This window comes from Capra hircus, chromosome 6 (assembly GCF_001704415.2).
Source record: "Capra hircus breed San Clemente chromosome 6, ASM170441v1, whole genome shotgun sequence".
In the NCBI taxonomy this organism is placed as follows: domain Eukaryota; kingdom Metazoa; phylum Chordata; class Mammalia; order Artiodactyla; family Bovidae; genus Capra; species Capra hircus.
Genome location: NC_030813.1, coordinates 84,855,513 through 84,883,117, shown reverse-complemented (window position 1 = coordinate 84,883,117; position 27,605 = coordinate 84,855,513). Strand labels below are relative to the sequence as shown.

The window sequence follows — 27,605 nt, the reverse complement described above, 5'->3', positions numbered from 1 at the left end:
TTAGTTCTAGAAGGTCTTGTAGGTCTTCATAAAACCATTGAACTTCAACTTCTTCAGTATTACTGGTTAGGGCATAGACTTGGATTACTATGATATTGAATGGTTTGCCTTGGAAACGAACAGATGTCATTCTGTCGTTTTTGAGATTGCATCCAAGAACTGTATTTCAGACTCTTTTCTTGACTATGATGGCTATTCCATTTCTTCTAAGGGATTCTTGCTCACAGTCGTTGATATAATGGTCGTCTGAGTTAAATTCACCTATTCCAGTCCATTTAGGAATCAGTGAACTAATCAGTGATCCTAAAACGTCGATGTTCACTCTTGCCATCTCCTGTTTGACCACTTCCAATTTGCCTTGATTCATGGACCTAACATTCCAGGTTCCTATGCAATATTGCTCTTTATAACATCAGACTTTGCTTCTATCACCAGTCACATCCACAACTGGGTGTTGTTTTTGCTTTGGCTCTGTCTCTTCATTCTTTCTGGAGTTATTTCTTCACTGATTTCCAGTAGTATTTGGGCATCTACTGACCTGGGGAGTTCATCTTGCAGTGTCCTATCTTTTTGCCTTTCAATAGTGTTCCTGGGGTTCTCAAGGCAAGAAAACTGAAGTGGTTTGCCATTCCCTTCTCCAGTGGAGTGGACCTCATTTTGTCAGATCTCTCCACCATGACCCGTCTGTCTTGGGTGACCCTACATGGCATGGCTCATAGTTTCACTGAGTTAGACAAGGCTGTGGTCCATGTGATCAGATTGGTTAGTTTTCTGTGATTGTGGTTTCATTCTGTCTGCCCTCTCATAGAGAAGGATACAAGGCTTATGGAAGCTTCCTGATGAGAGAGACTGAATGAGGGTGAAACTGGGTCTTGTTCTCATGGATGGGGCCATATTCAGTAAATCTGTAATCCAATTTTCTGTTGATGGGTGGAGCTGTGTTCCCTCCCTGTTACCTGGGGCCAAACTATGGTGGAGGTAATGAAGCTAATGGGACCGCCTTCGAAAGATCCCATGCATGTACTGCTACACCCACTGCCCCCAACCTTGCAGCAGGCCACAACCGACCCACGCCTCCACTGGAGACTCCTGGACACTTCCAGGCAAGTCTGGGTCAGTCTCTTGTGGGGTCGCTGCTCCTTTCTCCTGGGTCCTGGAGCACACAAGGTTCTGTTTGTGCCCTCCAAGAATCTATTTCCCAGTCCTGTGTAAGTTCTGGCAGCTCTATGGTGGGGTTAATAGTGACCTCCTCCAAGAAGGTTTATGCCATACCCAAGTCTGCTTCACCCAGAGTCCCTGTCTCTGTGGCAGTCCACTGCTGACCCATACCTCCACAGGAGATGCTCAACATAGCTCTGTCTCTGTAGGGTCCCTGGGTCCTGGTGCACACAAGGTTTGTCTGAGCCCTCTGAGCATCTCTAGAGGGAATGGGATTTGATTCTAAATGCGAATTCACCCCTCCTTCCATCTTTCTGGGGCTTCCCCTTTGCCCTGGGTCATGGGGTACCTCCTTACAGCCACTTCAGCGCTGCGCAGCTGCCACTCCAGCACCTATCCTCTTACTGGGGTTTCTCTGACCTTGGACATGGGGTACCTCCTCATAAGCATGAGGAGATATAAGCATGAGCAATGGCAAAAGGATTCAGCAATTTTTGCATACGAATAAGATGTCTACGAACTGTCTGTCATTTCTGTTGCTGCTAAGGCTGACTTGCTACTTTAGCTGTGGAAGTTGTGGAAATGTGCTGGCATGGCCAGTGGAATATAGTCATTGGATTAACATGAAGATGATTCTGGATCAACTTTTCACAAGGGGTCATGATCTGACTGTTTTGACATCTTCAGTTTCCATTCTTATTGATCCCAACAAACCATCTGCTATTAAGTCTGAGGCTTTTCCATGCGTCTTTAGCTAACGATGATTACAAAAATTTTATCAAGCATTTTGTCAAGATGTGTGGATGAATGTGTCAAAACACTCATTTTGGACACATTTCTCAATGCTGAAAAATGCAATTTTGGAATATTTTGATACTACTATGAAGTTTTGAGAAGATGTTTCAAACAAGAAACTTACGACAAAGCTGCAGGAATCAAAGTTCAAGGTCGTTCTTGCAGATGCCATTGGACTTGTGGTGAGTTGCTGGCTGAGATATTTAAAATGCCTTTAATGTACAGTCTTTGTTTCACCCTGGTTATTCAATTGAAAAATATAGTGGAAAAATTCCATTTCCACCATCCTAGATACCTGTTATTATGTCAGAACTAAATGACCATATGACATTCATGGAAAGGCTAAAAAATATGATATATATACTTTATTTTGACTTCTGTTTCCAGGCACTTAGTGCAAACAAATGGAATCTGTTTTACAGCGAAGTGCTTAGGTAAGTTATCTTTTAGTTTTTAGGATGAGCCCTAACTTTTCTGGTGCCTCAGAAAGTGTGTTTGTATAAAGTTCCAAGAATTTTTCTCCTATAAGTGTAAAGATGAAGTGAAAATATAAAATAATCCACTGATCTCATAAATAATACAGAAACACTTAAATTATACGGCAAAGTGGAACCAGAGATCAAATTTCCAACATCTGTTGGGTCATCAAAAAAGCAAGAGAGTTCCAGAAAAATATCTGCTTCTGCTTTATCGACTATACCAAAGCCTTTGACTGTGGATGACCACAAACTGGAAAATTCTTAAAGAGATGAGAATACCAGACCACCTTACCTGCCTCCTGAGAAACTTGTATGCATGTCAAGAAGCAATAGTTAGAAGTGGATATGGAACAACAGACTGGTTCCAAATAGGGAAAGGAGTACATCAAAGTTGTATATTTTCACCCTGCTTATTTAGAAGGACTGATGTTGAAGCTGAAACTCCAATATTTTGGCCACCTGATGCAAAGAGCTGACTTACTTGAAAAGACCTTGGTGTCGGAAAAGATTGAAGGCAGGAGGAGAAGGGGACGACAGAGGATGAAATGGTTAGATGACATCACTGACTCAATGGACATGAGTTTGGGTAAACTCAGGGAGTTGGTGATGGGCAGGGAGGCCAGGTGTGCTGCGGTTCATGGAGTCGCAAAGAGTCGGACACGACTGAGCAACTGAACTGAACTGAACTATTGAACTTATATGCAGAGTACATCATGAGAAATGCCAGGCTGGATAAAGTACAAGCTGGAATCAAGATTGCTGGGGGAAATATCAATAACCTCAGATATTTGGATGACATCACCCTTATGGCAGAAAGTGAAGAACTAAACAGCCTCTTGATGAAAGTGAAAGAGGAGAGTGAAAAAGTTGGCTTAAACCTCAACATTCAGAAAACTAAGATCATGACATCCGGTCCCATCACTTCATGGCAAATAGATGGGGAAACAGTGGAAACAATGAAGACTTCATTTTCTTGGGCTCCAAAATCACTGTACATGGTGACTGCATTCATGAAATTAAAAAACGCTTGCTCCTTAAAAGAAAAGTTATGACCTAGACAGCATATTGTACAGCAGAGACAACTTTGCCAACAAAGGTTCATCTAGTCAAAGCTATGGTTTTTCCAGTAGTCATGTATGGATGTGAGAGTTGGACTCTGAGCACTGAAGAATTAACAATTTGAATTGTGGTCTTGGAGAAAACTCTTGAGAGTCCCTTGGATAGCAAGGAGATATAACCAGTCAGTTCTAAAGGAAATCAGTTCTGAATATTCATTGGAAGGACTGATGCTGAAGCTGAAACTCCAATACTTTGGCCACCTAATGCGAAGAGCTGACTCATTTGAAAAGACCCTGATGCTGGGAGAGACTGAAGGTGGGAAGAGAAGGGGATGACAGAGGATGAGATGGTTGGATGGCATCACTGACTCAATGGACATGAATTTTAGTAAGCTCTGGGAGTTGCTGATGGACAGGGAGACCTGGCATGCTGCAGTCCATGGGGTCACAAAGAGTTGAACACAACTGAGAAACTGAACTGAACTGAACTGAACTGATAGTAGAACCCTGTGGACCATCACTAACACAGAACATTTCAGGAAGCAACAAGCCACAAACTGAAGAACTTGGAAATTCTCCAAGCAATTATATATCCAACTTACTAAATTTTTTTTTAATTTAAAAAAAAATCACTGGAAACCCCATAAAATTTCTTGATAGATGAAGTCATTTAAATTGAGAAATGACACACGTATTTGGAGCACTAGTATCTAGATAGGATTTAAAAATTCTTCTTATTTGGTTATCTCAGTTTCTATACTGTATTATTCGTGTCCAACTCTTTGCGACCCCATGGACTATACAGTTCATGGAATTCTCCAGGCCAGAGTACTGGAGTGGGTAGCCTTTCCCTTCTCCAGGGGATCTTCCCAACCTAGGGATAGAACCTAGGTCTCCCGCATTGCAGGTGGATTCTTTACCAGCTGAACAATAAGGGAAGCCCATATTATATTATAATATAATATTATTCTATTGCTATGTTATTATATTATAGGGTTTCCCAAGTGGCTTGGTGGTAAAGAATCTGCCTGCCAATGCAGGAGATGCAAGAGACCCAGGTTTGATCCCTGGGTTGGGAAGATTCCCTGGAGGAGGATGCAGCAACCCACTCTATTATTCTTGCCTGCAGAATCCCATGGACAGAGGAGCCTGGCAGGCTACAGTCCATGGGATCTCAAAGAGCTGGACATGACTGAGAGACTGAACACACATGCGTATTACATTATACCCGTATCTAATGGCTTTATCAAAGAACAGACACTTTCAAACATCTCTGGCTGTATCACTCTAAGCTCCTTTCTAAAAATTACTTAAAATATTCACATGGTAGCATTCTCATTTTGTCTAATCTTCCTTCTTGCTTTTGTTCTTGTTTTTCCTTTCAAGAAGACCTACTACATTATCAGAGACAATGGGGAAAGCTGAGATGTGGCTCATTTGAACCTACTGTAATTTTGAATTCCCTTGCCTTCTGCTACAAAATTTTGAATTTGTTGGAGGCCTCCACTGCAAACCTGCCAAACCCCTGCCTAAGGTGGCATATTCTTATTTGCTTTGTTTTGTTTCCTTTGCATTTTCAATAAGTCTGTTTGCTTTATTTAGAATATTTGATTTCAATGAGTGAGATGTAGAAAGCTTACAAAAGTGATCTGCCAACTAAAAACTCATTTATTTCTATGCCAACACAGTATCTGGATTTTACTATCATTAAAGAGTAAACTGGGAAGGAGGGTATCCTGGAGAAATGAGAAACCCATGAGACTTTGAGAATATGTTGATCAAATCATGAGTTCATTATTGAACACATAATAAAGCATCAGACATTCATTCAAAAAATTATAATGGTGACTAGCATATTCCAGAAATAAGTGCTATAATGCAGAGATACGGTGTAGGCACAGTTTCTGCCGCCTGATACTCTATGTGGAAAGATAGAATGGGAAAGTAAAGTCATTCAGTCATGTCCAACTCTTTGCAACCCTGTGGACTGTAGCCTACCAGGCTCCTCTGTCTATGGGACCAGGCATGAATACTGGAGTGGGTTGTCGTTTCCTTCTCCAGGGGATCTTCTCGACCCAGGGATTGAACCCAGGTCTCCCGCATTGCAGGCAGACACTTTATTCTCTGAGCCACCAGGGAAGTAAAAGATTGAATAACAGCACACAAAAATTGTGTGAAAATTATTATAAGAAAAGACCACAAGACTAAGGAAATTTCCAGGGTGAATCCTAGAAATTATCTCTGAGGCACTGTTATTAAGGTGAGATCTAAAGGATATTTAGGAATAAACAGAAGGGATAGGGCATGTGCGGAGGAAGACAGGAAAGAAAAACCGGTGGAGTAGTAATGACAGTTCCCAAGAAGTCTAAGTTTGGTCTAAACAGGACGAGGCTGAGTGAAAAAGCAGATGATGCTAGAGAGGTAAGTTGGAGACAGATAATTATAAGGAGTTTGAAACATCTAGTAGGAGCACTATGGAGAAAATTTAAAAGGTTAAGAAAGGGAGAGAGATGATCACATTTAAAAAGAAACACAAGATTTAGTCACTGTGTTGGATTGTAAAGGGGCTAGAGTGGAAATGGCCATCACTTAGTAGGCAAGATACAGACAACAATGATGGAAAACTAGACTACAATGTTCATAGAGATATAAGCACACTAACATAACAATAGTACCAACCTCATATTGTCTTTTAGGAAAAAAAATTTTAGTAGGTATGCAGCACCTAAAATGTTTCTGACACATACTCAGTGATCCAGAAGAAATATTAACTATTGTCATTATTGTAATTTTGTTACTATAACATACTATCAATAACCCAATGTACGTACATCGCCACTTGGATTTTATTTGTGAACTGATATTTAGAAATCAATTTTCCAATACATAAAGATTATATAATCCAATAAAGTCCTAGAGAGTAGATATCCTAGGGAGTTGTTTAAAAGTAAATTTTTTAATGTTTTTGTTAAAATATAAAGGTAATCAAAAATTTAATACATTTAATAAAATTAAGTTAAATGAAATATAATCAGTTCAGTTCAGTTCAGTTACTCAGATGACTCTTTGCGACCCCATGGACCACAGCATGCCAGGCCTCCCTGTCCATCACCAACTCCCAGAGTTTACTCAAACTCATCTCCATTGAGTCGGTGATGCCATCCAACAATCTTATCCTCTGTTGTCCCCTTCTCCTCCTGTTTCAATCTTTCCCAGCATCAGGGTCTTTTAAAATGAGTCAGTTCTTCACATCAGGTGGCCAGAGTATTGGAGTTTCAGCTTCAGCGTCAGTCCTTCCAGTGAACACTCAGGACTGATCTCCTTTAGGATGGACTGATTGGATCTCCTTGCAGTCCAAGGCACTCTCAAAAGTCTAATGAGTATATTCAATTTAAAATTATAATGTTAAGAATTTTTTAAGGTTTTGGCAAACAGATGAGCAAGATAAAATGCTATAGTTTTTTTTTGTAAGGGTTGAGGTTTTCACCAATGCTTTAGCTTAAAAAAATATTATTCAACAATATAAATGTATGAAATGTATGACCTAACAATTTTTGCAACAAAATCCAACATTTCCTCACCTTCACACCAGCGTTTAAACCATTCCTCATTAAAAAATCCAGGGTTTTACATCTTACAACATAAAAGGAAGAATTTATTCTCATTTATTCTAATGACCAGGTGTTTTCTGCCTATAGTAAGCCTAAAGAAAACATCAGAAAAGCTCCCTTAAAAGAATGTAGGTCTTAACACCATAGCTGCCTGATAGAATTTACACTGCATACATCAGAACCATAAATTCTGCACATGTGAAGAGGACCAAATAATTATTCATACATGAATCTGAAAATTGCCCATATTTTCAAATTATAAAAATTCTTTTTGGTTTAGGATGACAGTCCATGTGAAGGAAAGCAAGAATTTAATCTGTGAACTATTTTGTGATCTCTTAAGAAATTCTTCTTATCTCTTATTGGTGGAAAAATAGAACATCTTTTTCAAAGGTAAAACACAATATCACTTTTGATTACAAAAGCTTGGGTTATCTCTGTTAACTTTCAGAGTGTCCAAAAGCTGAGATAAGATTAGTGAAAGTTCGGTGCTACCTAACTCCATTTTTTAAAAGATTTCCCCATCCTCATTTCAGGAAAGTGACAATGTTAATAGGAGAAGAGATTAGCAGGAGAAGAAGAAGGTAAAAGAGAAAGATGAATAGCAGTAAATCACAATAATTAGTAATAATATGTATTTTTATTAAGTTGGAGAAACAAGATTTGAATCCAAGTCAATGACTGTGAAAATTTTATTATACAGAGAAACTGTTCTTTCAAACTACCACATTTTCCATTAACTATTAGGTTTTCAGAAAATTTCTGTACATTTTGAAGAAACAAGATGTTTGGCAAAATGTATCCAGAATCTTAAAAATGCTTATAGCCTTTGGTTTTGCAATATACTCCTATGGAATGATACAGAAAAAAATAATCAAGATGTGCAAAAACAATATTATGGGCAGTAATTCATAAGAGTCAACACAGGAAGCAATATAAATATCCAATATTAAGCAATGATTAAACAATGTATCAATGTGCACATTACACCATTATAATTGAACTATCAAAGAAAACTTCATTACCCTAAATCATCTACATATAAGACTTATTTGGAAACAAGTGGAAAATAACAAACATAATAAGATCATAATTTTTTTGTAGGATAAAAAAGAGTATGTTAGTTACAATTTTCAAAATATATGTCATAATGTATATTTAATTATAGACGTAGATAAAAGATTAGAATGAACGTACAAATTCTAGTATAATCTTGTCAAAGTTCATCCATGTTATCAAATATGACAGAATTCCGTTCCCATGGATGCATATATTCTATGTCTGTGCCTGTGTGTATCAGATCTTCTTTATGCATTCATTAAGTGATCGGCACTTAGGTTTTTTCCCTTCGGTTCAGTAGAGTTCAGTCACTCAGTAGTGTCCAATTCTTTGCAACCCCATGGCCTGCAGCATGCCAGGCCTCCCTGTCCATCACCAACTCCCAGAGTTTACTCAAACTAATGTCCATTGAGTCGGTGACGCCATCCAACCATCTCATCCTCTGTTGTCCCCTAATCCTCCCGCCTTCAATCTTTCCAAGCCTCAGGGTCTTTTCCAATGAGTCAGTTCTTCAAATCAGGTAGCTGAAGTTCGGAGTTTCAGATTCAACATCAGACCTTCCAATGAACATTCAGGACTGTTTTCCTTTAGGATGGACTGGTTGGATCTCCTTGTAGTCCAAGGAACTCTCAAGAGTCTTCACCAACAGTTCAAAAGCATCAATTCTTTGGCACTCAGCTTTCTTTCCAGTCCAACTCTCAATTCCATACGTGACTACTGGAAAAGCGTAGCCTTAAATAGACAGACCTTTGTTGGCAAAGTAATGTCTCTGCTTTTTAATATGCTGTCTAGGTTGGTCATACTTTTCTTCCAAGGAGTAAGCATCTTTTAATTTCATGGTTGTAGTCACCATCTACAGTGATTTTGGAGCCCAAAAGAATAAAGTCTGTTACTGGTCCACTGTTTCTCCATCTATTTGCCATGAAGTGATGGGAACATATGCCATGATCTTATTTTTCTGAATGTTTAGCTTTAAGCCAATTTCTTCACTCCCCTCTTTCACTTTCATCAAAAGGCTCTTTAGTTCTTCACTTTCTGCCATAAGGGTGGTGTCATCTGCATATCTAAGGTTATAGATATTTCTCCGGGCAATCTTGATTCCAGCTTGTGCTTCATCCAGCCCAGGGTTTCTCATGATGTACTCGGCATGTAGGTTAAATAAGCAGGGTGACAATATACAGCCTTGACGTACTCCTTTTCCTATTTGGAACCAGTCTGTTGTTCCATGTCCAGTTCTAACTGTTGCTTCTTGACCTGAATACAGATTTCTCAAGAGCCAGGTCAGGCGGTCTGGTATTCCCATCTCTCTCAGAATTTCCCACAGTTTTTTCTGATTCACACAGTCAAAGGCTTTGGCATAGTCAATAAAGCAGAAACAGATGTTTTCCTGGAACTCTCTTGCTTTTTCCATGATCCAGAGGATGTTGGCAGTTTGATCTCTGGTTCTCTGCCTTTTCTAAAACCAGCTTGAACATCTGGAAGTTCACGGGTCACCTACTGTTGAAGCCTGGCTTGGAGAATTTTGAGCATTATTTTACTAGTGTGTGAGATGAGTGCAACTGTGTGGTAGTTTAAGCATTCTTTGGCATTGCCTTTCTTAGGGATTAGAATGAAAACTGACCTTTTTCAGTCCTATGGCTACTGCTGAGTTTTCCAAATTTGCTGGCATATTGAGTGCAGCACTTTCACAGCATCATCTTTCAGGATTTGAAATAGCTCAACTGGAATGCCATCACCTCCATTAGCTTTGTTCATAACGATGTTTCCTAAATGCCACCTGACTTTGCATTCCAGGAAGTCTGGTTCTAGGTGAGTGATCACACCATTGTGATTATCTGTGTTGTGAGATCTTTTTTGTACAGTTCTTTCGTGTACTCTTGCCACCTCTTCTTAATATCTTCTGCTTCTGTTAGTTCCATAACATTTCTGTCCTTTATTGAGCCCATCTTTGCATGAAATATTCCCTTGCTATCTCTAATTTTCTTGACGAGATCTCTAGTCTTTCCCATTCGATTGTTTTCCTCTATTTCTTTGCACTGATCACTAAGGAAGGCTTGCTTATCTCTCCTTGCTCTTCTTTGGAACTCTGCATTCAAATGGGTATATCTTTATTTTTTTCCTTTGCTTTTTGCTTCTTTTCTTTTCACAGCTATTTGTAAGGCCTACTCAGACAGCCATTTTGCTTTTTCATTATAAGGGACTGGAATTTTCCCCTTGGCTCCATGAATCAGTTCAGTTCAGTTCAGTCACTCAGTCATGTCCGACTCTTTGCGACCCCATGAATCACAGCACACCAGGCCTTCCTGTCCATCACCATCTCCCGGAGTTCACCCAGACTCACGTCCATCGAGTCCGTGATGACATCCAGCCATCTCATCCTCTGTCGTCCCCTTCTCCTCCTGCCCCCAATCCCTCCCAGTATCAGAGTCTTTTCCAATGAGGCAGTTCTTCGCATGAGGTGGCCAAAGTACTGGAGCTTCAGCTTTAGCATCATTCCTTCCAAAGAAATCCCAGGGTTGATCTCCTTCAGAATGGACTGGTTGGATCTCCTTGCAGTCCAAGGGACTCTCAGGAGTCTTCTCCAACACCGCAGTTCAAACGCATCAATTCTTCGGCACTCAGCCTTCTTCACAGTCCAACTCTCACATCCATACATGACCACTGGAAAAACCAGAGCCTTGACTAGATGGACCTTAGTCAGCAAAGTAATGTCTCTGCTTTTGAATATGCTCTCTAGGTTGGTCATAACTTTTCTTCCAAGGAGAAAGCGTCTTAATTTCATGGCTGCAATCACCATCTGCAGTGATTTTGGAGCCCCCAAAAATAAAGTCTGACACTGTTTCCACTGTTTCCCCATCTATTTCCCATGAAGTGATGGGACCGGATGCCATGATCTTCGTTTTCTGAATGTTGAGCTTTAAGCCAACTTTTTCACTCTCCTCTTTCACTTTCATCAAGAGGCTTTTTAGCTCCTCTTCACTTTCTGCCATAAGGGTGGTGTCATCTGCATATCTGCATATCTGAGGTTATTGATATTTCTCGATTCCAGCTTGTGCTTCCTCCAGCCCAGCTTTTCTCATGATATATGTACTCTGCATAGAAGTTAAATAAGCAGGGTGACCATATACAGCCTTGACGTACTCCTTTTCCTATTTGGAACCAGTCTGTTGTTCCATGTCCTGTTCTAACTGTTGCTTCCTGACCTGCATACAGATTTCTCAAGAGCCAGGTCAGGTGATCTGGTATTTCCATCTCTTTCAGAATTTTCCACAGCTTATTGTGATCCACACAGTCAAAGGCTTTGGCATAGTCAATAAAGCAGAAATAGATGTTTTTATGGAACTCTCTTGCTTTTTCCATGATCCAGCGGATGTTGGCAATTTGATCTCTGGTTCTCTGCCTTTTCTAAAACCAGCTGGAACAAATATTTCTTTACCACACTGCTTTTGTTTTCTTCAGGTATATACCAAGAAGTGAAATTTCTGGATCACATAATAGACTTCTTTCTAATTTTGTAGAAAACTACATTTTGTTTTCCACAGACACTCAACCAATTTACATTTCCTTTTCTCCACATTCTCATCAACACATATCGCTTATATTCTTAAACTTTCTAACAGGTGTGAGATGGTATCTCATTGAGGTTTTGATTTCCATTGCCCTGAGTATCAACGATGGTAAACATCTTTTCAGATACCTGCTGGCCATTTGGGTATCTTTGGAAAAATGTCTATCTTGTCTATCTGCCAATTGCAATGAATTTTTTGATTATTGAGATGTATGAGTTATATATAATATATTATGATGTTAATGCCTCTTTTTATGTGTGGTTTGCAATATTTTTCTCCTATACTGTAGGTTGCATTTTTATCTTACTCTTTCTTTTGCTGTGTAGAAACTTTTAAGTTTGATTTAGTCCCAATTAGTTGATTTCTTTTTCTTTTGTTGTGATTTTGGTGTCATATCCAAAAAAAAAGAAAACAAAAATAGGAGCTTCTTTTAGGAATGTTATTATTTTTGGTCTTATATTAAACCATTGATCCATTTTCAAATAATTTTTGTGAGTGGTGTAAGTTAGGGGTCTTATTTCATTCTTTTTTTTTTTTTTTTTTTTTTTGCATGTGTTAATCTAGTTTCCTCAGAAGAGAAAGAAGAGACTATTCTTTCAAGATTGGATGTTCTTGCCTTCATTGTGAATATTAGGTTACTGTACATGCAAGGGTTTAATTCTGGATCCTATATTCTGTTTCATTGTCTTATGTTTCCATTTTTAGGCCAACACTTTATTGTCTAAAATACTGTAATCTGCAGTATAATTTGAAATTGAGAGGTGTGTTATCTTTGGCTTTGGAGAGTGTGGACACTTTAACTATTAATTCTTCTGATCCATAAAAACAAGATGTCTTTCCATTTCTTTGTGTTTTATTCTATTTCTTTCAACAAAGTCTTTTAGTTATCATTGTACAAATCTTTCACTTCATTGGTTAAATTAATTTATAGTTATTTTCCTATTCTTGATGCTATTGTGAATGGGATAGTTTTTTTTCAGATGTTTCATTCTTCAGTTCAGTTCAGTTCAGTCACTCAGTCCTGTCCGACTCTTTGTGACCCCATGAATCACAGCACACCAGGCCTCCCTGTCCATCACCAACTCACGGAGTTCACCCAGACTCACGTCCATCGAGTCCGTGATGCCATCCAACCATCTCATCCTCGGTCGTCCCCCTCTCCTGTCCCCAATCCCTCCCAGCATCAGAGTCTTTTCCAATGAGTCAACTCTTTGCATGAGGTGGCCAAAGTACTGGAGTTTCAGCTTTAGCATCATTCCCTCCAAAGAAATCCCAGGGCTGATCTCCTTCAGAATGGACTGGTTGGATCTCCTTGCAGTCCAAGGGACTCTCAAGAGTCTTCTCCAACACCACAGTTCAACAGGATCAATTCTTCGGCCCTCAGCCTTCTTCACAGGCCAACTCTCACATCCATACATGACCACAGGAAAAACCAGAGCTTTGACTAGATGGACCTTAGTCAGCAAAGTAATGTCTCTGCTTTTGAATATACTGTCTAGGTTGGTCATAACTTTTCTTCCAAGGAGTAAGCGTCTTAATTTCATGGCTGCAATCACCATCTGCAGTGATTTTGAAGCCCAAAAAAATAAAGCCTGACACTGTTTCCACTGTTTCCCCATCTATTTCCCATGAAGTGATGGGACCGGATACCAGGATCTTCATTTTCTGAATGTTGAGCTTTAGGCCAACTTTTTCACTCTCCTCTTTCACTTTCATCAAGAGGCTTTTTAGCTCCTCTTCACTTTCTGCCATAAAGGTGGTGTCATCAGCATATCTGAGGTTATTGATATTTCTCCTGGCAATCTTGATTCCAGCTTGTGTTTCTTCCAGTCCAGCGTTTCTCATGATGTACTCTGCATAGAAGTTAAATAAGCAGGGTGACCATATACAGCCTTGACGTACTCCTTTTCCTATTTGGAACCAGTCTGTCGTTCCATGTCCTATTCTAACTGTTGCTTCCTGACCTGCATACAGATTTCTCAAGAGCCAGGTCAGGTGGTCTAGTATTCCCATCTCTTTCAGAATTTTCCACAGCTTATTGTGATTCACACAGTCAAAGGCTTTGACATAGTCAATAAAGCAGAAATAGATGTTTTTCTGGAACTCTCTTGCTTTTTTCATGATCCAGCGGATGTTGGCAATTTGATCTCTGGTTCCTCTGCCTTTTCTAAAACCAGCTTGAACATCAGGAAGTTCACGGTTCACGTATTGCTGAAGCCTGGCTTAGAGAATTTTGAGCATTACTTTACTAGCATGTGAGATGAGTGCAATTGTGCAGTAGTTCGAGCATTCTTTGGCATACCTTTCTTTGGAATTGGAATGAAAACAGACCTTTGCCAGTCCTGTGGCCACCGCTGAGTTTTCCAAATTTGCTGGCATATTGAGTGCAGCACTTTCACAGCATCATCTTTCAGGATTTGAAATAGCTCAACTGGAATTCCATCACCTTCACTAGCTTTGTTCATAGCGATGCTTTCCAAGGCCCACTTGACTTCACATTCCAAGATGTCTGGCTCTAGATTAGTGATCACACCATCATGATTATCTGGGTCATGAAGATCTTCTTTGTACAGTTCTTCTGTGTATTCTTGCCACCTCTTCTTAATATCTTCTGCTTCTGTTAGGTCCAGACCATTTCTGTCTTTAATTGTGCCCATCTTGGCATGAAATGTTCCCTTGGTATCTCTAATTTTCTTGAAGAGATCTCTAGTCTTTCCCATTCTGTTATTTTTCTCTATTTCTTTGCATTGATCGCGGAAGAAGGCTTTCTTATCTCTTCTTGCTATTCTTTGGAACTCTGCATTCAGATGCTTGTATCTTTCCTTTTCTCCTTTGCTTTTCGCCTCTCTTCTTTTCATAGCTATTTGTAAGGCCTCCCCAGACAGCCATTTTGCTTTTTTGCATTTCTTTTCCATGGGGATGGTCTTGATCCCTGTCTCCTGTACAATGTCACGAACCTCATTCCATAGTTCATCAGGCACTGTATCTATCAGATCTAGGCCCTTAAATCTATTTCTCACTTCCACTGTATAATCATAAGGGATTTGATTTAGGTCATACCTGAATGGTCTAGCGGTTTTCCCTACTTTCTTCAATTTGAGTCTGAATTTGGTAATAAGGAGTTCATGATCTGAGCCACAGTCAGCTCCTGGTCTTGTTTTTGTTGACTGTATAGAGCTTCTAGTATACAGAAATACAACTGATTTCTGTATGTTGATTTTATATCTTGCTACTGCTGCTGCTGCTAACTGGCTTCAGTCATGTCCGACTCTGCGACTCCATAGACAGCAGCCCATCAGGCTCCCTCATCCCTGGGATTCTCCAGGCAAGAATACTGGAGTGGGTTGCCATTTCCTTCTCCAGTGCATGAAAGTGAAAAGTGAAAGGGAAGTCACTCAGTCGTGTCCGAGTTTTAGTGACCCCATGGACTGCAGCCTACCAGGCTCCTCTGTCCATGGGATTTTCCAGGCAAGAGTACTGGAGTGGGGTGCCATTGCCTTCTCCATTTATCTTGCAACTTTACTTAATTTGTTGATTAGTTCAGTTTTATGGTTGACTGTCTGGGATTTTCTATACAAAAAAAATTTGTCATCTGCAAAAGTGATAATTTCTATTATTCCTTTTTGATTTGGATCCTTTGATTCCTTTGTCTTACGTCGTTGTTCTAGCCAGAACTTCTAGGTTAAACTGACAAAGTGTGGGAGTGGCCCTCCTTGTCTTATTCCTGATCTTAGATAAAAACCTTTAACTTTTCACCATTGTGTATAATGTTACCTTTGGATTTGTCATATATGGCTGTTATTACTGAGGTATGTTCTTTCTATATCCAGTATGTTGAGGGTTTTTAATCATAAAAGGATTTTTTTGTCTTGTCAAATGCATTTTCTGCATCTACTGAGATGATCAATTTATTTTGTCTTGTATTCTATTGGTATAAAGTATTGTGTTTGATTTTGGTATGTTGAACCATCCTTTCATCTCAGGGATAAATCTGTCTTAGTCATGCTCTATGGCCCTCTTAATGTATTCTTGAATTTGGTTTCTATTTGGATGAGAATTTTTGCATGTATATTCATCCTGGATATTGTCTTATGGTTTTTTATTGTAATGTTCCTATTTATTTTGTATCAGGATAATGCTGTCCCACTGGGGAGCAGATGCTCTCTGGGGTACCCATTGAGATGATAGCAAGAGTCCTTCACAGCAGTTGCACATAGCACAGCCTACTGTGACATTGATCATACAATATGAGCTCAGGGCAAAGGGTGTAATACGTAAACAAACCCAGCAATATGGTTACCGAAATATGTAATCACATAGGCATATCTCTGGGTCATATATAAATAGGACTCAAAGGATTGCTTTACAGAACTTCCAAACCATAATACCAGACTCTTCAATGTCAGTGATTAGTAATTTAGATAGAGTGTTTTAGAAATTCTGAAAAAGTTTAAAGTAAGGCATAAAAATTACAGAGCTGACCAACTGATAAAATCATTTATATTATAATTCTTTCTTAGTGCTCATAGTCAGAGAAGTGAAACAGTAATGACTAAGCTAAAATAATTCCCTAGAAAGTCTGACTGGAGTAAACAGATAATGTAGTAGAACTACAACAATAAAGAATTAAAGGTGACTTAAGATCCTGTGGTCATCCCTCCTGCTAAGAATCTGTTAGTAATTGATTACATTACTGATAAAGAGTCTAAGCATAATCATGTTATCAAGATTATATTATCCCCTCATTACTATGTGTACTGGTTCTATCTCATTTCTTGCTTACACACACACACAGATACACAAACACACACACATACACAGACATTCCCACAAATATACCTAATAGAAAAAACTGTCCTCAAATCACACATATCCTTCTCAAGGACCTAAGGAGTGAAGTCTTAAAAGACAGCTATTACTGAAGACAATTTGGATATTCTTCAAAAATTTGAAAATATAATCATAGTCCAGAAATTCCTCTTCTGGGCATGTATCCAAAAGAATTGATATTAGAATCCCAAGATCTATTTGCACACCACATTCACGAAAGCACTATTCACAAGAGCCAAGAGGCTGAAGGAACCAAAGTGTCCATCAACAGATAATCCATAAACAAAATGTGATATCTACAAACAATGAAATATTACTCAGGTTTTAAAAGATTTGACATTTGTCACAATGAAGAATCTTACATGAGTGAAATAAGTAAATCACACACAAAAAAACAAATACTGCAAAATTCAACTGATATGAGGTATCCAGACTAGTCAAATTTGTAGAAACATAGAGAAGAATGAAGGTTGCCAGGGGCTGGGGGAAGAGGAAAATGGAGTTTCTTAATGGACATAGACTACCACTTTCGCCAGATGAGAAAGTTCTGGAGATTGGTTGCAGAATATGAATATACTTTACTAAGCTATACACTTAGGAGTAGTTAACGTGGCAAGCTTTATGTTTTATGTATTTTACCACAATATTTTGAAAAACAGCCACAATTATAATAATTCCTCAAAATATCAGATTTTCTCTTTAACTGTTTGCAGTCATTCTTCAACAAATGTTTGCTACGCTGTTGCTCTTTTGTGATGGAGCAACTGCTTTTTTTAACAGGAAATGGAAGAGCTTGTGCAGAGCTCTGGAGAAAATGCTATTGTGGTGTTTTCTTTGGGGTCAATTGTCACTAATATGTCAGAAGAAAGAGCTAGTATTATTGCATCAGCCCTTGCCCAGATTCCACAAAAGATATGCACAAGAACTTAATAGTGGACAGTTATTAATATTTAACAAGTTGGTTACACTCTATAAAAGGTCAGATTTTAGACATCTTCTGTAATAAAGGTAAACCATTTTAATAGCTTCAGCTTATCTCAAATATTCATGTTGTTGCTATTGCTTAGTAACTAAGTTGTATCTGACTCTTTTGTGGCCCCATGGACCGAAGCCTGCCAGGCTTCTCTGTTTGTGGGATTTCCCAGGCAAGAATACTGAAGTGGACTGCCATTTTCTTCTTCAGAGGATCTTCCCAACCGAGGGACTGAACTGTGTCTCCTGCATTGCAAGCGGATTCTTTACCATTGAGCCAGCATGGAAGCCCCTCAGATAAAAACCAAAATATACACAGCAGGTGCTAAAGAAGCACAGGTGTCTTTGATTGATGAGAATTTTGAAGTAATATTCTGATAAAAAAGAAGTATATTTAAGAGATGCATTGTGAATTCTGATATTATGATAGTAGTGTGGGCAGGTACAGAAATTGCCAAATTATGCCTGTCATTTACCCTTTACATTCAAGAATTCCTGAGGATACAGTAAACATACAGATGTTCTCAGGAGTTAAATTTTAACAGTAAACATCAGTCAGTCAATTCAGTCGCTCACTTGTGTCTCTTTGCAACCCATGAACTGCAGCATGCCAGGCCTCCCTGTCCATCACCAATTCCCAGAGTCCACCCAAACCCATGTCCATTGAGTCAGTGATGCCTTCCAACCGTCTCATCCTCTGTCATCCCCTTCTCCTCCTGTCTTCAATATTTCCCAACATCAGGGTCTTTTCAAATGAGTCAGCTCTTTGTATCAGATGGCCAAAATATTGGAGTTTCAGCTTCAACATCAATCCTTCCAATGAACACCCAGGACTGATCTCCTTTAGGATGGACTGGTTGGATCTCCTTGCAGTCCAAGGGACTCTCAAGAGTCTTCTCCACCTCAGTTCAAAAGCATCCATTCTTCAGCGTTCAGCTTTCTTTATAGTCCAACTCTCACATCCATACATGACTACTGGAAAAACCATAGTCTCAACTAGACAGACATTTGTTGACAAAGTAATGTCTCTGCTTTTTAATATGCTGTCTTGGAATGTGGAATGAAGCAGGGCAAAGACTAACAGAGTTTTGCCAAGAAAATGCACTGGTCATAGCAAACACCCTCTTCCAACAACGCAAGAGAAGACTCTACACATGGACATCACCAGATGGTCAACACTGAAATCAGATTGATTATATTCTTTGGAGCCAAAGATGGAGAATCTCTATACAGTCAACAAAAACAAGACCAGGAGCTGACTGTGGCTCAGATCATGAACTCCTTATTACCAAATTCAGACTCAAATTGAAGAAAGTAGGGAAAACCGCTAGACCATTCAGGTATGACCTAAATCAAATCCCTTATGATTATACAGTGGAAGTGAGAAATAGATTTAAGGGCCTAGATCTGATAGATAGAGTGCCTGATGAACTATGGAATGAGGTTCATGACATTGTACAGGAGACAGGGATCAAGACCATCCCCATGGAAAAGAAATGCAAAAAAGCAAAATGGCTGTCTGGGGAGGCCTTACAAATAGCTATGAAAAGAAGAGAGGCAAAAAGAAAAGGAGAAAAGGAAAGATACAAGCATCTGAATGCAGAGTTCCAAAGAATAGCAAGAAGAGATAAGAAAGCCTTCTTCAGTGATCAATGCAAAGAACTAGAGGAAAAGAACAAAATGGGAAAGACTAGAGATCTCTTCAAGAAGATACCAAGGGAACATTTCATGCAAAGATGGGCTCAACAAAGGACAGAAATGGTCTGGACCTAACAGAAGCAGAAGATATTAAGAAGAGATGGCAAGAATACACGGAAGAACTGTACAAAAAAGATCTTCACAACACAGATAACCATGATGAGGTGATCACTAATCTAGAGCCAGACATCTTGGAATGTGAAGTCTAGTGAGCCTTAGGAAGCATCACTACGAAAAAAGCTAGTGGAGGTGATGGCATTCCAGTTGAGCTATTTCAAATCCTGAAAGATGATGCTGTGAATGTGCTGCACTCAATATGCCAGCAAATTTGGAAAACTCAGCAGTGGCCACAGGACTGCAAAAGGTCAGTTTTCATTTCAATTCCGAACAAAGGCAATGCCAAAGAATGCTCTAACTACTGCACAATTGCACTCATCTCACACGCTAGTAAAGTAATGCTCAAAATTCTCCAAGCCAGGCTTCAGCCATACGTGAACCGTGAACTCCCTGATGTTCAAGCTGGTTTTAGAAAAGGCAGAGGAACCAGAGATCAAATTGCCAACATCCGCTGGATCATGAAAAAAGCAAAAGAGTTCCAGAAAAATATCTGTTTCTGCTTTATTGACTATGCCAAAGCCTTTGACTGTGTGGATCACAATAAGCTGTGGAAAATTCTAAAAGAGATGGAAGTACCAGACCACCTGACCTGGCTCTTGAGAAATCTGTATGCAGGTCAGGAAGCAACAGTTAGAATAGGACATGGAACAACAGACTGGTTCCAAATAGGAAAAGGAGTCCGTCAAGGCTGTATATTGTCACCCTGCTTATTTAACTTCTATGCAGAGTACATCATGAGAAACGCTGGACTGGAAGAAACACAAGCTGGAATCAAGATTGCCAGGAGAAATATCAATAACCTCAGATATGCTGATGACACCACCTTTATGGCAGAAAGTGAAGAGGAGCTAAAAAGCCTCTTGATGAAAGTGAAAGAGGAGAGCGAAAAAGTTGGCTTAAAGCTCAACATTCAGAAAACGAAGATCATGGCATCCGGTCCCATCACTTCATGGGAAATAGATGGGGAAACAGTGGAAACGGTGTCAGACTTTATTTTGGGGGGCTCCAAAATCACTGCAGATGGTGATTGCAGCCATGAAATTAAAAGACGCTTACTCCTTGGAAGAAAAGTTATGACCAACCTAGACAGTGTATTCAAAAGCAGAGACATTACTTTGCCAACTAAGGTCCATCTAGTCAAGGCTCTGTTTTTTCCTGTGGTCATGTATGGATGTGAGAGTTGGACTGTGAAGAAGGCTGAGCACTGAAAAATTGGTGCTTTTGAACTGCAGTGTTGGAGAAGACTCTTGAGAGTCCCTTGGACTGCAAGGAGATCCAACCAGTCCATTCTGAAGGAGATCAACCCTGGGATTTCTTTGGAGGGAATGATGCTAAAGCTGAAGCTCCAGTACTTTGGCCACCTCATGCGAAGAGTTGACTCATTGGAAAAGTCCCTGATGCTGGGAAGGATTGGGGGCAGGAGGAAAAGGGGACAACCAAGGATGAGATGGCTGGATGGCATCACGGACTTGATGGACGTGAGTCTGAGTGAACTCCAGAGATGGTGATGGACAGGGAGGCCTGGTGTGCTGCAATTCATGAGGTCGCAAAGAGTCAGACACGACTGAGCGACTGAACGGAACTGAACTGAACTAGGTTGGTCATAACTTTCCTTCCAAGGAGTAAGCGTCTTTTAATTTCATGTCTGCAATCACCATCTGCAGTGATTTTGGAGCCCAGAAAAATAAAGTCAGCCACTGTTTCTCCATCTATTTGCCATGAAGTGATGGGACCGGATGCCATGATCTTAGTTTTCTGAATGTTGAGCTTTAAGCCAACTTTCTCACTCTGCTCTTTCACGTTCATCAAGGGGCTCTTTAGTTCTTCTTCACTTTCTGCCATATGGGTGGTATCATCTGCTTATCTAAGAATGATATTTCTCCTGGCAATCTTGATTCTAGTTTATCTTCCTCCAGCCCAGGGTTTCTCACGATGTACTCTGCATATGTTAAGTAAGCAGGGTGACAATATACAGCCTTTACGTACTCCTTTTCCTATTTGGAACCAGTCTATTGTTCCACGTCCACTTCTTTTTTTTTTTTTTTTACATTTTTTAATATAAATTTATTTATTTTAATTGAATTTAATTACTCTACAGTATTGAATTGGCTTTGCCATACATCAACATGAATCTGCCACAGGTATACACATGTTCCCCATCCTGAACCCCTCTCCCTCTTCCCTCCCCATACCATCCCTCTGAGTCATCCCAGTGCACCAGCCCCAAGCCTCCAGTATCATGCATCGAACCTGGTCCATGTCCAGTTCTTACTGTTGCTTCCTGACCTGCATACAGGTTTCACAAGAGGCAGGTCAGATGGTCTACTATTTCTATCTCTTTCAGAATATTCCGCAGTTTATTGTAATCCAAACAGTCAAAGGCATTGGCATAGTCAATAAAGCAGAAATAGATGTTTTTCTGGAACTCTCTTGCTTTTTTGATGATCCAGTAAGCATAGTAGCACAATAATGTTAATTGTGATAAAATCCAGAAATGTGCCATGCAATTTGTACTTGCCAGGTAATCCTGGCCCCTTTTATTTCCTCTAAATGTTGGTACGCTATTCAGCGTGCTTTTCAGGGAGCTACCTAGTAGAGAAAGGATGGTCAGGGCTCCCCAAACTGCTTCCAGACATCCAACCAGCCACAGTGATTTAGAAAAAAAGAAACATCAGCATCCCTGGTTGACTGGGCCCTGTCAGATCAAAGTGTGAAGATGGGGTCCTGCCCTTAGAATGAACCCTGCCCATTGTTAAGTCTGACTCCTAGTGGACTCTGTTTGTCCTCCAAATTGAGGAAGGAAAAGAGACTGTAAGAAGATGTCAAGTTGAGGAAGACTGGCATGGAAAAGATTGAGTTGCCTCCTCCTCCATAAAATATAGTAGTAATCTATTTTCTACTATGTAAAATACCCTTGGGTGTTATTTTCTACTATGTAAAATATCATTTTGGAAATTTGTGAACTACTTTTTAGTTTGCCATCTGATTTTATAGTCTTCTTCTAAGCACCTACACTGATTTTTTCCTGAGAACTTAGTTATTTTACATTCACATGACAAGTAGAAGTCAAACGCTAGTAAATTAAAATACAGTTAAAGGAATTGCTTGGGAATCAAAGTTGGTTATCTTATCTTGGTACTGGGCAAGCAAACCACATTTTCAATGCTGTCAATGCTTTGTGCCTCATTGTCAAAATGTTCAGGATTGATTCGACAAATTTTAGCAACATCATTTTGGAACTTTTTTAACAGCCTTATTGATATTAATAAGTAGTAACATGGTTTTTTTTTCTAAATTCAACAGTTTTGAAACTTGTAATAGTGCTAATACTCTGGATTCATGTGAGATACTACAAGTCGCCATTTTTGTTGGCTTAACAATTTGCAATCTAAAAGAACTTATACTTCCTAGGCAGCATAAGGTAGATTGATTATTGATAAGTTAGAGACTTCCCTATAGCTCAGATGGTGAAGAATCTGCCTGCAATGCAGAAGACCTGGATTCGATCCCTGGGTCAGGAAGATACCCTGGAGAAGGAAATGGCAATCCATTCCAGAATTCTTGCTGGGAGGATCCCATGGACAGAGGAGACTGGCAGGCTACAGTCCATGGAGTCACAAAGAATTGGACACAATTACATCAATTTGTAAAAATATTTCTCATTGCATGCATGATTGTATGTACTTTCCTTTCTGTAAACAAAAAAATAAAAACTCTAATAAAATAATGAGTTATATTAAGTGGATATGTTAGCTCCCTTCTATAACACTCAAAAAGAAATAAACCAGTAACTATTAAATTTGAGAGCTAGTATACGAATAAAGTAAATTGTAAGTTATTAGTAATCTGTGACTGTTTTGCACTAGACTGAAGACCACCTAATGATTTCTCAAATATTTATACTTGTCATTGAAAATCTCATTTGTCTATGCTATTATGTGTGAAAGGTCATGGCTGCATAGAAACAGTAATAAGTACATAAAATGTGGGAATTCCATGTCACATTTCATGATAAAATTTGGTTTTTCCTCCCTCTGCTTGCAGTTCCACTACAATTATGCTTCCTGTTGCCTTGACTCCCTTCTTATCTGAATAAATAGCTTCACTATTTCTTTGCTGCTGCTGCTGCTAAGTCGCTTCAGTCGTGTCCGACTCTGTGCGACCCCATAGACAGCAGCCCAGCGGGCTCCCCCATCCCTGGGATTCTCCAGACAAGAATACTGGAGTGGGTTGCCATTTCCTTCTCCAGTAAGAGAATATATTTCTGACATACCCTTCCCTGGTTTTTTTGTTCATGTGCTTCCTTTTATCCAGACTGTTCTTTCCATTTGTTCACCTGCCAATCCTGGATTCACTAGTGGAATTAATGTGACAAAGCACTTCTTTCAGGAAGTTTTCACTTACCTCTTCAGCAGACTTAATGGATTCTTGCTCTGAGTTCTGAAAGCAGTTTAAATGAAGTTTCCCCTGTATCATCATCATCTGTTATCTAAAAGACACTGCTTCTTTCAGTGCCTTATAATGCCCATTTTTCATTTTATTTCTAAGACTTAAAGTTGATAATTCTACTGAAATTCACTCAACCCTAGGCCATCCAAAAACCAAAGCTTTCATAACTCGTGGTGCAACGAACAGCATTTACAAGGTGATCAACCATGGGATCCCTATGGTGGGCCTTCCTTTGTTTGCTGATCAACATGATAACATCACTCATATGAAGGCCAAGGGAGGAGCCGTCAGATTGGACTTGAAAACAATGTTAAGAACAGATTTTCTCAATACTTTGAAGCAAGTCATTAATAATCCTTTTTAAGTATAGTTTTGTTTTTCTAGATACTCTTCCTAGAGAAGTTCTCATATAAAGACAAATGAGACTTCATATAAACACAATGAGGAGTAAGATTGTTCAAAACTTTGAAAACAGTCATCAGTAACCATTTTGAGTGTCATGTTGAGTTTTTTCTCTGTGGTTTTTAGGGAAAATGTTTATCTCAGGTTTAGGGATAGTGGAGCAATTTTGGAAGAGCTACTCATTAGAATGAGAGGAATCACTGAAATGGTAACAGAAGGATTAAGAAGAAGCATCCAGAACAGAGTAAGAGTAGGGCCTATGAATGTTACAAGATTATTCACCTGACAGTTAACACTTTCTTTCACTGTGTAAACTCCACAAATGTTTTGGAACTCTTCTAAAATGGTTTATTTTCAGGAAACCAGTGTGACATAATCCAGCTTAAATTCCAATTACACTTAATAATTTCCAAATTTTCTATGCTTATATTTTGACCCCATCACTGATAAACAGTAAACAATCAGAACCTTCTAATTTACCCAATTTCAACTATGTAGATACCACTTATAAATATAGGTATATTCTTAGTTTAGTTATGTTATTTAGAAGAATGTAAAATCATAACATAATTGATTTAGAAGATATACATTGGGATATTCCTGTAGAAAAACCGAATTTTCTAAAACCAGGAATATTTGATTTCCAAATTATTTCAGGATAAGCATCCATTTCAATGATATTATTAATATCATAACTATGATATATATATTTTCCCCTTTTGCTTCATGGTAACTTTGGAAAGAAAACATTTTGAGAATATATTGGTAATAATAGCACAGTGACAGTGGACACTTTTGTTTTAAAAGTAGTAGTATTTTTATTTTAGCACAAATACAGTGAATGAGTACCATAAGAATCACATTTTCTTCTTTTTTGAGCTACAGGCTTCAACTGCTGGTTTTTATGTAAAAGTACATCTCTCTAGTATCTTTATACATTTCTTAATCTTTAGTACTGTAAAGCTGCTGTCCAAAAATGAAAATAATTTATTACCTGATATGTACGGAATGTTTATGAAACTCTACAAGGTGTACTAAGTCTTTTTGCACATACTAAGTAACTTTTTCATTAAAGTCTTTCCCTAGAGTATAACAAAAATGTGTCTGGATTACTGACCTTTTCTCAAAAAACCCAGTGCTCCCCACCTGTTTTGTACAGAACAGGGAGAGAAGTTGCCTCAATAATTATCGCTACACTGCCATGTTGTACCACTTTGTGATTCAGAGCTCCTGAGTCATATTTCTTTATTCCTCCTTCTTTCTTGACTGTTAGTCCAGCATCATTTCAACTGTAGAAATAAATGTAACTGCAAAGCCTGGAAGTGAAATGTTGAGCCTTCTCCAGATTCTCAAACAACTAATACTAAAAACAACAATACTAGCAAACATTTGCTGAGAGCTTACTTTATGCTAGGAATGCCTCTAAGAATCAATACATTATTCCTCAAAATAATCAGATAAGGTACTATTTCCATTCATTCCATTTAACAATAAAAAAACTGTGAACTAGGAAGAATGAAAAACAGGCAGCAAATAAGAGTCAGAGTCAGGATTCAAACCAAGGCAATTCACTTCCACACTTTTAACTGTTACTTCACTAATAAAAGTCAATATCAATTTCTGGGCTACTCCTACTCATCCCTGCCTGGATGTGTCTCTGAACCTCATCATAGATATACCAGCTATCCCTGGGTTATGACAGCATTTCAAAACTTATCTATTAAAAATTCTTTACTGGATGATTCAAGTTTTGAACACTCAAATCATGTATTTATTTCTTCTCTTTTTTCTCTTTCTTTGCCTTAGGGACTTAACTCATTCAACTCTTTAGACTTTGATGTTTCTCCTTCCCCATCTTTTCTCTTTCATAGCTTCAAATTCTATTCATTTAACAAATTCTAGCCCATAAGCTCTCTTTAATTGTCCCTAAGGAGAGTGAAGAGGAGCTTAAAAGCCTCTTGATGAAAGTGAAAGAGGAGAGCGAAAAAGTTGGCTTAAGGCTCAACATTCAGAAAACGAAGATCATGGCATCCAGTCCCATCACTTCATGGGAAAAGGATGGGGAAACAGTGGAAACAGTGTCAGACTTTATTTTTTGGGGCTCCAAAATCACTGCAGATGGTGACTGCAGCCATGAAATTAAAAGACGTTTACTCCTTGGAAGAAAAGTTATGACCAACCTAGATAGCATATTCAAAAGCAGAGACATTACTTTGCCGACTGAGGTCCATCTAGTCAAGGCTATGGTTTTTCCAGTGGTCAGGTATAGATGTAAGAGTTGGACTGTGAAGAAGGCTGAGCGCCGAAGAATTGATGCTTTTGAACTGTGGTGTTGGAGAAGAATCTTGAGAGTCCCTTAGACTGCAAGGAGATCCACCCAATCCATTCTAGAGGAGATCAGCCCTGGGATTTCTTTGGAGAGAATGATGCTAAAGTTGAAACTCCAGTACTTTGGCCACCTCATGCGAAGAGTTGACTCATTGGAAAAGACTCTGATGCTGGGAGGGATTGGGGGCAGGAGGAGAAGGGGACGACAGAGGATGAGATGACTGGATGGCATCACGGACTCGATTGACCTGAGTCTGAGTGAACTCCGGGAGATGGTGATGGACAGGGAGGCCTGGTGTGCTGCAATTCATGGGGTCGCAAAGAGTCGGACACGACTGAGCAACTGAACTGAACTGAAGGAAAATAATATATTTTCCTTCTTTTATGTGGCATTCATTTATACTAACTGCATGAAAATTTCACAGATTTATCTTTTCTGGTTCATTGTATAAATTAATCTCTCTCTGGTTTTCCTTTAGGTATACAAAGAATGTGTTGAGGTTATGAACCATTCTACGTGATCAGCCTATGAAGCCCCTGGACTGAGCAGTCTTCTGGATCGAGTTTGTCATGTGCCACAAAGGAGCCCAAGCACCTGTGGCCAGCTGCCTACCTCACCTGCTTCCAGTACCACTCTCTGGATGTGACTGGGTTCCTGCTGGCCTGTATGACAACTGTTATTTTCCTTGCCATAAAAGGTTGCTTGCTTTGCTATCAAGTTTGTTAAGACAGGAGAGAAGAAAAAGAGGGAGTAGACTGTGAGATCTCAGGCTAGCAGACAGGATAGATAGTGTTATTCCATTTAATTCAACCACTATGGACCAAGCTGTGACGAGATTTTCCTCCATATTTGACAAGAACTGTGTCTTCCTGTTTTACCCCAAATGTTAATCTTGACTGAATATATTGTGTTAGTTAATCCACTCAACTCTAAGGATGAAAATAATCCTGTGTATTTCTTGATAAACACTTAAAATATTCCTCTTGAAATGATCAGTTCTGTTCATCAAACCAAAGAAAAATGGTACCTAAAAATATAAGGTGGATTATAGTCAATTTAAAATTCTAATTTCATGTATC

General features: G+C 39.1%; 1 pseudogene; it reads left to right on the top strand.

The window, feature by feature from the left end:
* Positions 1,668-27,342, top strand: LOC102187470 (annotated as a pseudogene).